The sequence below is a fragment of the Triticum aestivum genome, chromosome 3B (genome assembly GCF_018294505.1).
Source record: "Triticum aestivum cultivar Chinese Spring chromosome 3B, IWGSC CS RefSeq v2.1, whole genome shotgun sequence".
NCBI classification, from domain to species: domain Eukaryota; kingdom Viridiplantae; phylum Streptophyta; class Magnoliopsida; order Poales; family Poaceae; genus Triticum; species Triticum aestivum.
The window spans coordinates 201359537-201371075 of record NC_057801.1 but is presented as its reverse complement, the minus strand read 5'-3'; positions in this window follow the sequence as shown (position 1 = coordinate 201371075).

The following is an 11539-nucleotide window of genomic DNA, read 5'->3' as shown; positions in this document are numbered from 1 at the left end:
TCCAAATGTTGGTGTGGCTTGCCTTAGTTCAGAGGAGGTTCACACTCCTCCTGGATAGCTTCAAGACAAGTCTCTCCCTCTGAAAATATTTAAAAACCACTAAACAAAATATCAAGAACCATTCTGAAAATCACCAGAAATTTTAGGCAGCAAAGAAAAATCCACACTTTGGTGTGCTACTACAGCTTTCTAAAACAAACACAATGCAAAAAGAATCAACTCATTTGGACTTATACGCTAAAAGTTATCACTGGTTAAAGTTTGGGTCAAATATTTGAATTAATTTGAATAAAACAGAAAACCTGGGGGGTGACGTCGATGGCGTAAAGCCAGAATACGCCTCCACTCATACCGCTTCGGGTGCGAGTGGAGAGGCTGACAACGGGCCCAGCAGTCAGGAGAGAGAGGGGAGGGGGAAACAGAGCACGGCGGTGCTCCGCTGGAGCTCACACCAGCGAGGAGTGGATCTAGGGAGAAACCAGAGGGATAGAAGTGAAGAGGGGGTCATGACGCACCTGCCTGAACCCGTGGCTCATTGGGGGATGACCGGAGCTGCTCGCAAACAAGCTCGCAAGCGGCAGTGGCGGTTGGGACTTGCCGGAGAGGAAGAAGGCGACAACGAGGGGCGACTCCAGGGGCTCTACTGCTTCCAGGCGACACAAGTGGACCTCCAATGACGCGCCTGAGAGATTGGTTGAGCTCGAGGAGCTCTGGAGCAGGGTGGATGGGCTGCGGGGATCACTGGCGAGCTCTGGTCGGGGACGGCGGCCAGAGGCCTACTCGGCCGGGCTGTGGCTGTGCTACGTGTTCGTGGAGGTTGAGTGGTGCAATGTGAGGCTTCGGAGCGGAGGGGAGGGCTCTGTTTATAGCCGGAGGGGGAGGGGTATACGTGGTGCCACCGAAGCTCTCAGGAAGACGGCGAGCAACAATGAAGGGCGCCAGCAAGGAGGAGAAGGGCTTAGCAATCACGCGGGGAGCTGTCCACGGTCGCGGACGAGCACATGAAGTAGGGGGAAGAAGATAGGGGCACGGGTTCTCTATGGCTTTTTGGCCGTGACGCGCCCGTGCTCGCTGCGGAGTCTTCGGTGTCGGCGAGCGCCAGGGAGGGGTCAAGGGCGAAGTGACAAAGCTAGTGGCGCGGCGCGGCAGTCATCGGCGAGCTCTGGCTCGAGCACGCGCCGAACAGAAGCACTGGCGCGACGCAGAGCGCGTCGAACGCATGCTAGAGCCCGTGCCCACACGCGGTCACTATGCTGGCATGGTCAAAATGATGCCCACGCTCGGCCAAACCTTGTCTAGGCTGTTGTTCGTGCAGTGTTTAGTCTAGAGAGGGTGAGAACTCACTGCCAGGCCGACCAGATGTGACTCAGCTTGCTGGCAAGTTTCTGGACAGAAGCTTGGTCGCGAAGTTTGGAGGGCTTCTAGAAGGCCATTAGGGCTGATCTCCTGGGATTAAGGTTTACTTAGGAGGGTAATGAGGCTCAAGAAAAACCATCTCCAAAGGATCAAGGAAAAATACAATTGTTGTACAAACTGCATTTTTGGGCGAGAAGAGAAATGATTTTCTATAGCAAAAATATTACAAAAAGTCATGCAATATTTTTGATCAGGGAGGTGGGCCAAGGTTCAAAGAATATTCAGGATTTATCTCAAGATTTTTGGAGCAGTAAAAATGAGGGTTGCTTTGGAGCACTAGTTTCTGAAATGAGTTTCAGAAGGGAAAATGAACATTTTTCTTTTATGAAAAATATTCATTGGGCCATTTTGGAGGTTTTCAGAGAAATGAGGTTGAATGAGAGGTAGATGGGTTACTTGGGTGAAAGTCAAGGGCATGCCTAAGTGATAAGTCCATTTGAATTGATTCCAAAAACTCAAATCCAAAGCAAAGGCAAATTAATCCGGAAAAAGAGAGAAGGCAAAATCCAGGCTGTCACAAACCTCCCCCACATAGGATGAATATCGTCCTCGAGACTCGGTTGCTTGGGAAAACAGTTCTCGGTAAGCAGTCCATAAAAATTCCTCTCTTTCCCAGGTTGCCTCTTCCTCGGTATGATGCTCGCATTGAACCTTGTAAAACCTTATCATTTTGCTGCGAGTGACTCTTTCGGTCTCATCCAATATTCTGATTGGTCTTTCCTCATATGTTAAATCCTTAGCCAATTCTATCTCTGCCATATCAGTCCTTTTCTCCGATGGCGAGATACATCTTCTTAGCTATGGGATTTGAAATACATTGTGTACCTCTGACAGTTCTGGTGGCAATTCCAACTGATAAGCAACTATTCCAACTCTGGTCATGACTGGGAATGGGCCAATATATCTGGGTGCCAATTTTCCTTGGGTCTGAAACCTCTTAACTCCTTTCATAGGGGTGACTCGAAGATACACATGTTCTCCGGATTCGAAGCTGACCTACCGGTGCTTTGCATCATAGTAACTCTTCTGTCGTGACTTGGCCAACTGCAGCCTGTCTCGGATCTCCTTGACTTGCTTCTCAGCTTCCATCATTAGATCCGTCCTGAAAATACGGTTGTCTCCGGTTTGAGACCAGTTTAGAGGAGTGCGGCACTTACGGCCATGCAGAGCTTCATAAGGTGACATCTTTAAGCTGGTCTTGAAACTGTTGCTGTTAGAAAACTCAGCGTACGGTAGACAGTCTTCCCACTTGGATCCTTGGGCCAATGCACATACTCGGAGCATATCTTCAAGTATTTGATTTACTCGCTCAGTCTGTCCATCTGTCTGGGGATGATAAGTTGTGTTGTATCTTAGGGAAGTTCCCAAGGCTTGATATAGACGGGACCAAAAGGCTGAAGTGAAGAGAGATCCTCTATCTGATGTGATAGTCTTTGGCACTCCATACAAACTGACGATCCGGGACACATATAACTGTGCAATTTGATCGGCACGGCAAGTGGTCCGGATGGGAATAAAGTGAGCTACCTTCGTTAAGGCATCCACTATGACCCATATTGCGTCATTTCCTCCGTGTGTCTTTGGTAAACCGGTGAAGAAATCCATGTAGACATTGTCCCATTTCCATTGCGATACGGGTAAGGGTTGAAGGATTCTGGCATATTTTTGGTGTTCCGCCTTTACCTTGTTGCATATATCACAACAAGCCACAAATTAAGCGATGTCTTTCTTCATTCCATCCCACCAGAATACCTGACGAAGATCTTCATATATTTTGGTGCCACCTGGGTGAATCGAGTATGAAGATTCGTGTGCCTCTGCCAATATCTTCTTTCTCAGACTTTCTTGGTTGGGTACGCAAATCCTTCCTCGAAACCTTAGCATACCTTGTTGATCTTTAGAGAAATCATGTGTCTGTTTGGCATATAATTGCAGTGAATTGTCATCTGCTTGAGTGCTGCGAATTTCTTCCTCCAGGGTAGGAGCAACTTCCAATATGTTGGCAAGACCAGCCACCACTATTACCAGATTGAGCTAAGCAATCTCTTCGCAAAGTTCAGGGGGCAAAGAATCCAAGAGAGCATTCAGGCTGGCAGGCTTGCGGCTGAGGGCATCGGCTACCACATTAGCTTTACCCAGGTGATAATTTATCCCGAGGTCATAATCCTTCACCAACTCGAGCCATCTTCACTGATGAAGGTTTAAATCTGGTTGGGTGAATATATACTTGAGACTCTTGTGGTCTGTAAATATTTGGCACCTCTTTCCAGTAAGATAGTGTCTCCAAATCTTCAAAGCATGCACCGCCGCGGCCAATTCCAAGTCATGAGTTGGATAATTTCCTTCGTGCAGCCGCAGTTGTCGGGATGCATAGGCCACAAACATGCCATCTTGTATGAGTACACATCCAAGACCTTTCCTGGAGGCAACACAGTAGACGTCAAAGCTGCGGTAGATGTCAAGAAGAGTCAATACTGGTGCTGACATCAGTCTGGTTTTTAACTCGTTGAAACTCCTTTCACAGTCCTCAGTCCATTCAAACTTCTTATCCTTCTTTAGGAGCTCTGTCATAAGCTTGGCAATCTTAGAGAATCCTTCGATAAAGCAGTGATAATACCCGGCTAATCCAAGGAAACTCCTGATTTCTGAGACGGTCGTGGGTGCTGCCCAATCAAGCACATCTTTCACCTTACTTGGATCCACGGCTATTCCTTCCGCTGAGAGAACATGCCCTAAGAATCCAACTTGCTTGAGCCAAAATTCACATTTGCTGAACTTTGCATAAAGCTGATGGTCGCGGAGTCTTTGCAAAACTGCTCAAAGGTGGCCCTTGTGCTATTCTTTGCTTTTTGAGTAAATGAGAATGACATCGATGAACACCACCACGAACTTGTCCAAGAAATCCAGGAACACCTTATTCATCATATGCATGAAAAAGGCTGGGGCGTTGGTGAGACCGAATGACATAACGGTATATTCATACAGACCGTACTGAGTGGTGAACATGGTCTTGGGAATATCTTCCTTCTTGATTTTGAGTTGATGACACCCGGTCCTCAAATCAATCTTGGACAATACATTGGACCCACTAAGTTGATCAAACAAATCATCAATCCTCGGTAGTGGATACTTGTTCTTGATGGTGACATCGTTCAGCTATCGTTAGTCCACACCAAGTTGTTTCTTTAACTCCACCAATTCTGATGAAGGCATTCGATAATATTTCTTGTATATCGGCGCGGTTCCAGGCACCAAGTCAACTGCAAACTCAAGCTCTCTGTCTGGCAGCATTCCTGGCAATTCCTCAGGAAATACATCCGGATACTCACTGACCACAGGAATAGATTCCACTTCTTCAGCCACAGTTGTGAAAACCATATCTTTCTTGGGTATGCTTCTGCGGGCATAAAAACTTGTGGTGCGACCTTCCTGATTTGCCATGGTGACTTCTCTGGTCGCACAGTTGATGCGTACTTGGTATTGGATTAACCAATTCATTCCCAGAATAATGTCCCATTTATCAAATTCGATGACTATCAGGGCTGTTGGAAACTTGACTCCCTTAATATCAATCTCCAAATTATGGCAGACCAGATTTCTTCGAAGCACCGATCCCGGGGATTGTACAATCATACTATTTCCCATAATCGAGCAAGGAAAATTTTTTGGGCAAAAAAACTCCGCTAAATAAAAGAGTGGGAAGCCCTAGAGTCAAATAAAATTATTGCAGGTATGCTATTAACAGGAAACATACCAATGATGACTTCTGGGTCTTCTTGGGCTTCATCGACAGAGATATGATGGATTTGACCTTGGATGGCCCTCGGGATGGAATATGGCTCCAGGTGGCTGACTTGCGGACGGAATGGAGTAGTTGGCTTGCCGTTCTTAGGACACTATCTGGCGTAATGTCTGGTTTGTCCACAGTTTAAGCAGGAATTGTTGCCCTGACATTCTTCACGTACCAGACTGGTCACGACATTCTTGACTTGAGTGGTGGTCTTGTTGACATTTTGCTACCAGTTGGGTTTGTACTCAACCTCAGTCTGTTGCCATGTATGAGCCTTCTGCACTGGTTGCATATCCTTCTTAGGCTCGAATTTGTGCTTGTGGGCATATTAGCGGGCCTGTTGTCGTGCATGAGCTTGTGCTCCCTTTCTACGGTGAGGGCCTTGTTCATCAGAGTTTGGAAGTCTAAGAAATCAAACAAACATAGGGTGCATATGAGGTACTGGTTCAGTTCGCCAAGAAACTGTCGACCTTCCTTTCTTCTGTGGCCACATCGTAGAGAGAAAAACGGGCCAAATGGTTGAATTTATTTAGGTACTCATTGATACATCTCCATTGTATCTACTTTTCCAAACACTTTTGCCCTTGTTTTGGAATCTAACTTGCATGACTTGAATGGAACTAACCCGGACTGACATTGTTTTCAGCAGAACTGCCATGGTGTTATTTTTGTGCAGAAATAAAAGTTCTCCGAATGACCTGAAAATCCACGGAGCAATTTTCAGAATTAATAAAAAATACTGGCGGAAGAATTATCGTCAGGGGGCCCAAACCCTGTCCACGAGGGTGGGGGCGTGCCCCCTCCCCCTGGGCATGCCCCCTGCCTCGTGGGCCCCCTGAATGTCCACCGACCTCAACTCCAACTCCATATATTTGCTTTCGCGGAGAAAAAAATCAGAGATAAAGTTTCATCACGTTTTCGATACGGAGCCACCGCCAAGCCCTAATCTCTCTCGACAGGGCTGATCTGGAGTCCGTTCGGGGCTCCGGAGATGGGGATTCGTCGCCGTCGTCATCATCAACCATCCTCCATGACCAATTTCATGATGCTCACCGCCATGCATGAGTAATTCCATCATAGGCTTGCTGGACGGTGATGGGTTGGATGAGATTTACCATGTAATCAAGTTAGTTTTGTTAGGGTTTGATCCCTAGTATCCACTATGTTCTGAGATTGATGTTGTTATGACTTTGCTATGCTTAATGCTTGTCACTAGGGCCCGAGTGCCATGATTTCAAATCTGAACCTATTATGTTTTATGAATATATGTGAGTTCTTGATCCTATCTTGCAAGTCTATAGTCACCTATTATGTGTTATGATCCGACAACCCTGAAGTGACAATAATCGGGATACTTCTCGGTGATGACCGTAGTTTGAGGAGTTCATGTATTCACTATGTGCTAATGCTTTGTTCCGGTTCTCTATTAAAAGGAGGCCTTAATATCCCTTAGTTCCCACTAGGACCCCGCTGCTACGGGAGGGTAGGACAAAAGATGTCATGCAAGTTCTTTTCCATAAGCATGTATGACTATATTCGGAATACATGCCTACATTACATTGATGAACTGGAGCTAGTTCTGTGTCACCCTATGTTATAACTATTACATGAGGAATCGCATCCGACATAATTATCCATCACTGATACAGTGCCTACGAGCTTTTCACATATTGTGCTTTGCTTATTTACTTTACCGTTGCTACTGTTACAATTACTACACAACTGCTACCATTACTTTTGCCACTATTACCGTTACTTCCATACTACTTTGCTACTAAATACTTTGCTGCAGATACTAAGTTATCCAGGTGTGGTTGAATTGACAACTCAACTGCTAATACTTGAGAATATTATTTGGCTCCCCTTGTGTTGAATCAATAAATTTGTGTTGAATACTCTACCCTCGAAAACTGTTGCGATCCCCTACACTTATGGGTTTTCAAGACTATTTCCTGGCGATGTTGCCATGGAGCATAGCTCTATTCTTTGTGTCACTTGGGATTTATATCTGTTGGTCACTATGAAGAACTTAAAAGACGAAAGAACTAAGATTTATCCCTCAACTGCGAGGGGAGGTAAGGAACTGCCATCTAGCTCTGCACTAGATTCCCTTCTGTTATGATAAGCTTGCGACACCTAAACCTGCTTCTGCTATTAATTCTGATATGTCGCATGTTATTGATGATGCCACTTCTACTATGCATGATACTTATGATGAAACTACTTTTGTGCTTGAAACTACTGTGCCATTAGGTGAATTTCTTGATGAACAACTTGCTTGGGCTAGAGGGAATGAAATTATTGAAAATGAAATTATTGAAGATAGTGATGATGAAGGTTCTCCCCCTAAGTATGAATTGTCTGTTGTTCCTGAGGGTTATGTTATGGATGAAGAAACTGCTAGAGATTTTCTTGCTTGCAATGATAGATCTGATCTTAAGAAGTTATTAGCTAAACTGAAACAGAAATCTCTAAATGCTAGAATGAAATATGACCCTGCTTTTGCTACTTGACCTATCTTTGTTACGGATAAGGATTATGAATTCTCTGTCGATCTTGAGATAATTACTTTGGTTGAATCTGATCCTTTCTATGGCTATGAATCTGAAACTGTTGTGGCACATCTTACTAAGTTAAATGATATAGCCACCCTGTTCACAAATGATGAGAAATCTCGCTACTATTATATCCTTAAGATATTTCCATTCTCATTAAAGGGTGATGCTAAGACTTGGTTTAATTCTCTTGATCCTGGTTGTGTGCGTAGTCCCCAGGATATGATTTATTACTTCTCTGCTAAATATTTCCCTGCTCATAAGAAACAAGCTCCCTTGAGGGCAATATATAATTTTGTGCAAATTGAGGAAGAGAGTCTCCCACAAGCTTGGGGGAGGCTTCTCCGGTTACTTAATGCTTTGCCTGATCATCCTCTTAAGAAAAATGAAATACTTGATATCTTTTACAATGGACTAACTGATGCTTCCAAGGACCACTTGAATAGTTGTGCTGGTTGTGTTTTCAGGGAAAGAACAGTCGATCAAGCTGAATTGCTATTGAATAATATGTTGGCTAATGAAAATAATTGGACACTTCCTGAGCCAATTCCTGAGCCTATTCCTAAACCAACTCCGAAGAAGAGGGGTGTTCAATTTCTCAGTCCTGAAGATATGCAAGAGGCAAAGAAATCTATGAAAGAAAAAGGTATTAAAGCTGAAGATGTAAAGAATTTACCTCCTGTTGAAGAAATACATGGCCTTAATATACCACCTATTGAAGAAACACATTGTCTTGATAACCCGACACAGGTAGTAAAGGTAAATTCTCTCTATAGATATGATAAGGTTGAAATCCCCTCTACTAAGTTTCCTAGCCAATGTTTAGATGAATTTGATTACTTTATGGCTAGACAAGAAACAATGCTTATGTTGGTAGAGAATTAAAGAGTAATTCTTACATGATTGGACGCTTGAGTGATTATATGGCTAGAGTTAAAGGTGAACTTAAACTCATTAGTAAATATGCTTCTATGGTTACCGCTCAAGCAGAAAAAGTACTTAAAGCTCAAAGTGATTTGCTCGATGAATTAAATAATAAACATGATTTTGTTGTTAGAGTGGCTACTAGAACTGGTAAAATGACCCAGGAACCTTTGTATCCTGAAGGTCACCCTAAGAGAATTGAGCAAGATTCTCAGAGAAATAATGTAGATGCACCTAGTCCTTCTAAAAGGAAGAAAAAGAAAAATGATAGGACTTTGCATGCTTCTAGTGAACCTGTTGTAGACACACCTGAGAATCCCAATGATATTTCTATTTCTGATGCTGAAACACAATATGGTGATGAACATGAACCTAGTGATAATATTAATGATAATGTTCATGTTGATGCTCAACCTAGCAATAATAATGATGTAGAGACTGAACCTGTTGTTGATCTTGATAACCCACAATCAAAGAATCAACGTTATGATAAGAGAGACTTTGTTGCTAGGAAGCACAGTAAAGAAAGAGAACCATGGGTTCAGAAACCCATGCCTTTTCCTCCTAATCCATCCAAGAAAAAGGATTATGAGGATTTGGAGCGCTTTGCTGAAATGATTAGACCAATCTTTTTGCGTATGCGTTTGACTAATATGCTTAAAGTAAATCTTTATGCTAAGTACATGAAAGATATTATCACAAATAAAAGAAATATACTGGAAGCTGAAATTTCCACCATGCTTGCTAATTATACTTTTAAGGGTGGAATACCTAAGAAACTTGGAGATCTAGGAGTACCAACTATACCATGCTCCATTAAAAGAAACTATGTTAAAACTGCTTTATGTGATCTTGGAGCTGGTGTTAGTGTTATGCCTCTCTCTTTATATCATAGATTTCAATTGAATAAGTTGACACCTACTAAAATATCTTTGCAAATGGTTGATAAATCAACTGCTATACCTGTAGGTATTTGTGAGGATGTGCCTGTTGTGGTTGCAAACGTGACTATCTTAACGGACTTTGTTATTCTTGATATTCTCAAGGACGATAGCATGTCGATTATCCTTGGTAGACCCTTTTTGAATACTGCAGAGGCTGTTATTGATTGCAACAAAGGCAATGCCACTTTTCATGTTAATGGTAATGAGCATATGGTACACTTTCCGAGGAAACAACCTCAAGTTCACAGTATCAATTCTATCGGAAAAATTCCAACTATCATTATTGGAGGTTTTGAATTTCCTCTTCCTACTGTCAAGAAGAAATATGATATTCTTATAATTGGGGATGTGCATATCCCTGTTGAGGTAACCTAGTGTTATTCGAAATTTCTCCGGTTCCATGTTATTCGGAATGAGTTTGTTAACAAGACTTGATCAACCTTGTTAGTGTATTCCTTTTGATGATCATGAGATGGATGAAATTAGAAGGCACAAACTTATGTACCCTCTTTTTACTTTCTGTTATTTAGAATAAATAAAGTAAAATAGTATTTTCTGCCTGTTTTCTGAATTATCCATACAATAAAAAATACCTTGAAAATAAATGTTCTCCAAATGCCCTGCAAATTTAGTATGATTTTTTTGGAATATCTGAGAATACCTGGCACTGAGAACACAGCAGGGGGAGCAAGCACCTGGCCACGAGGGTCCAGGGCGCGCCCACCCCTACAGGGCGCCCCCCCCCCTTGCCTCGTGGGCTCACGGTGGCTCCCCTCCACTTATTCCTGCACCCACGCACTTCATCTTCCTCCCAAAAAAATCACCATCCAGCTCAAGCACGAGTTCTAGCTCATTTTGCTACAATTTTTGATCTCCTAGCTCAAAGCTCCATTCACAAAACTACTTTCGGAGATTGTTCCTTGGTATGTGACTCCTCCAATGGTCCAGTTAGTTTTTGTTCTAGTGCTTTATTCATTGCAAATTTTTGCTGCCTAGGTGACCCTGTTCTTGAGCTTGCATGTCAAATTTATGAGGTCCCAAGTAATTCTAATGCATGATATAGGCTCTAGGTACTTGTGGGAGTAGTTGCTATCAATTTTATTGAGTTTGGTTCACTTTTCTTTTGAGTTACTAAAAATTTCAGAAATTTTCAAAAAAAAAGATGAAGAGATTGTTCTTGAGGGGCTCTTCTAGCCAAGGCTCTAAGGATAAACAAGCTAAGGAGAAAGAAAATGCCAAGTATAATCTTCCTCGTGTGGCGGAAGTACGGCCGTGTGAATGGCCTTGTGATGATTTCTTGAAAGCAGCTGGGATTTTATTCTTTGGCTGATAATGCGGTCCTCACCGACTTCCTCCACGACCAGGTTGAACAGTATCTCTTACTCTCCAATACTTTCATGCAAAACTTCTAATATTATACTAAGAAATCACCTCCTTCAGTAGCTTTTCATTTATATGATGTGCTAGGGAAATGTTATTATGTGATTTTTGCGCGGTTTGCAAAATACCCTTCGAGGGCAGCTTAGAGGAACCGCATCGTAAAGATATGGATGTTTCTATTGATACTATTACTGTAGGGGCATCGAGGAAGGTTTCTGATGCAAGAATTACTAGCATACATTTTCCTGTTCTACGCTACTTTGCCATATTTGCTAGTCGATGCTTAATTGGTCGTGGAAACTGTGGAAACCTTAGTGTCCCTGATATTATTATTTTGTTCCATGCCTTATTTTGTGATAACTCTGTTAGTATGGGTGCCATTATTGCTAAATGATTAAGCCCGAACCGTATGAAGGGCCCCATCTTTGGAGGTATCTATGCTTCACGCCTTGCTAGACACTTCAAGATACCTATTAGGCATTTTGAGAAAGAGGAAAAACTACTACCCCCTACTTTTCTAGACTCACTAC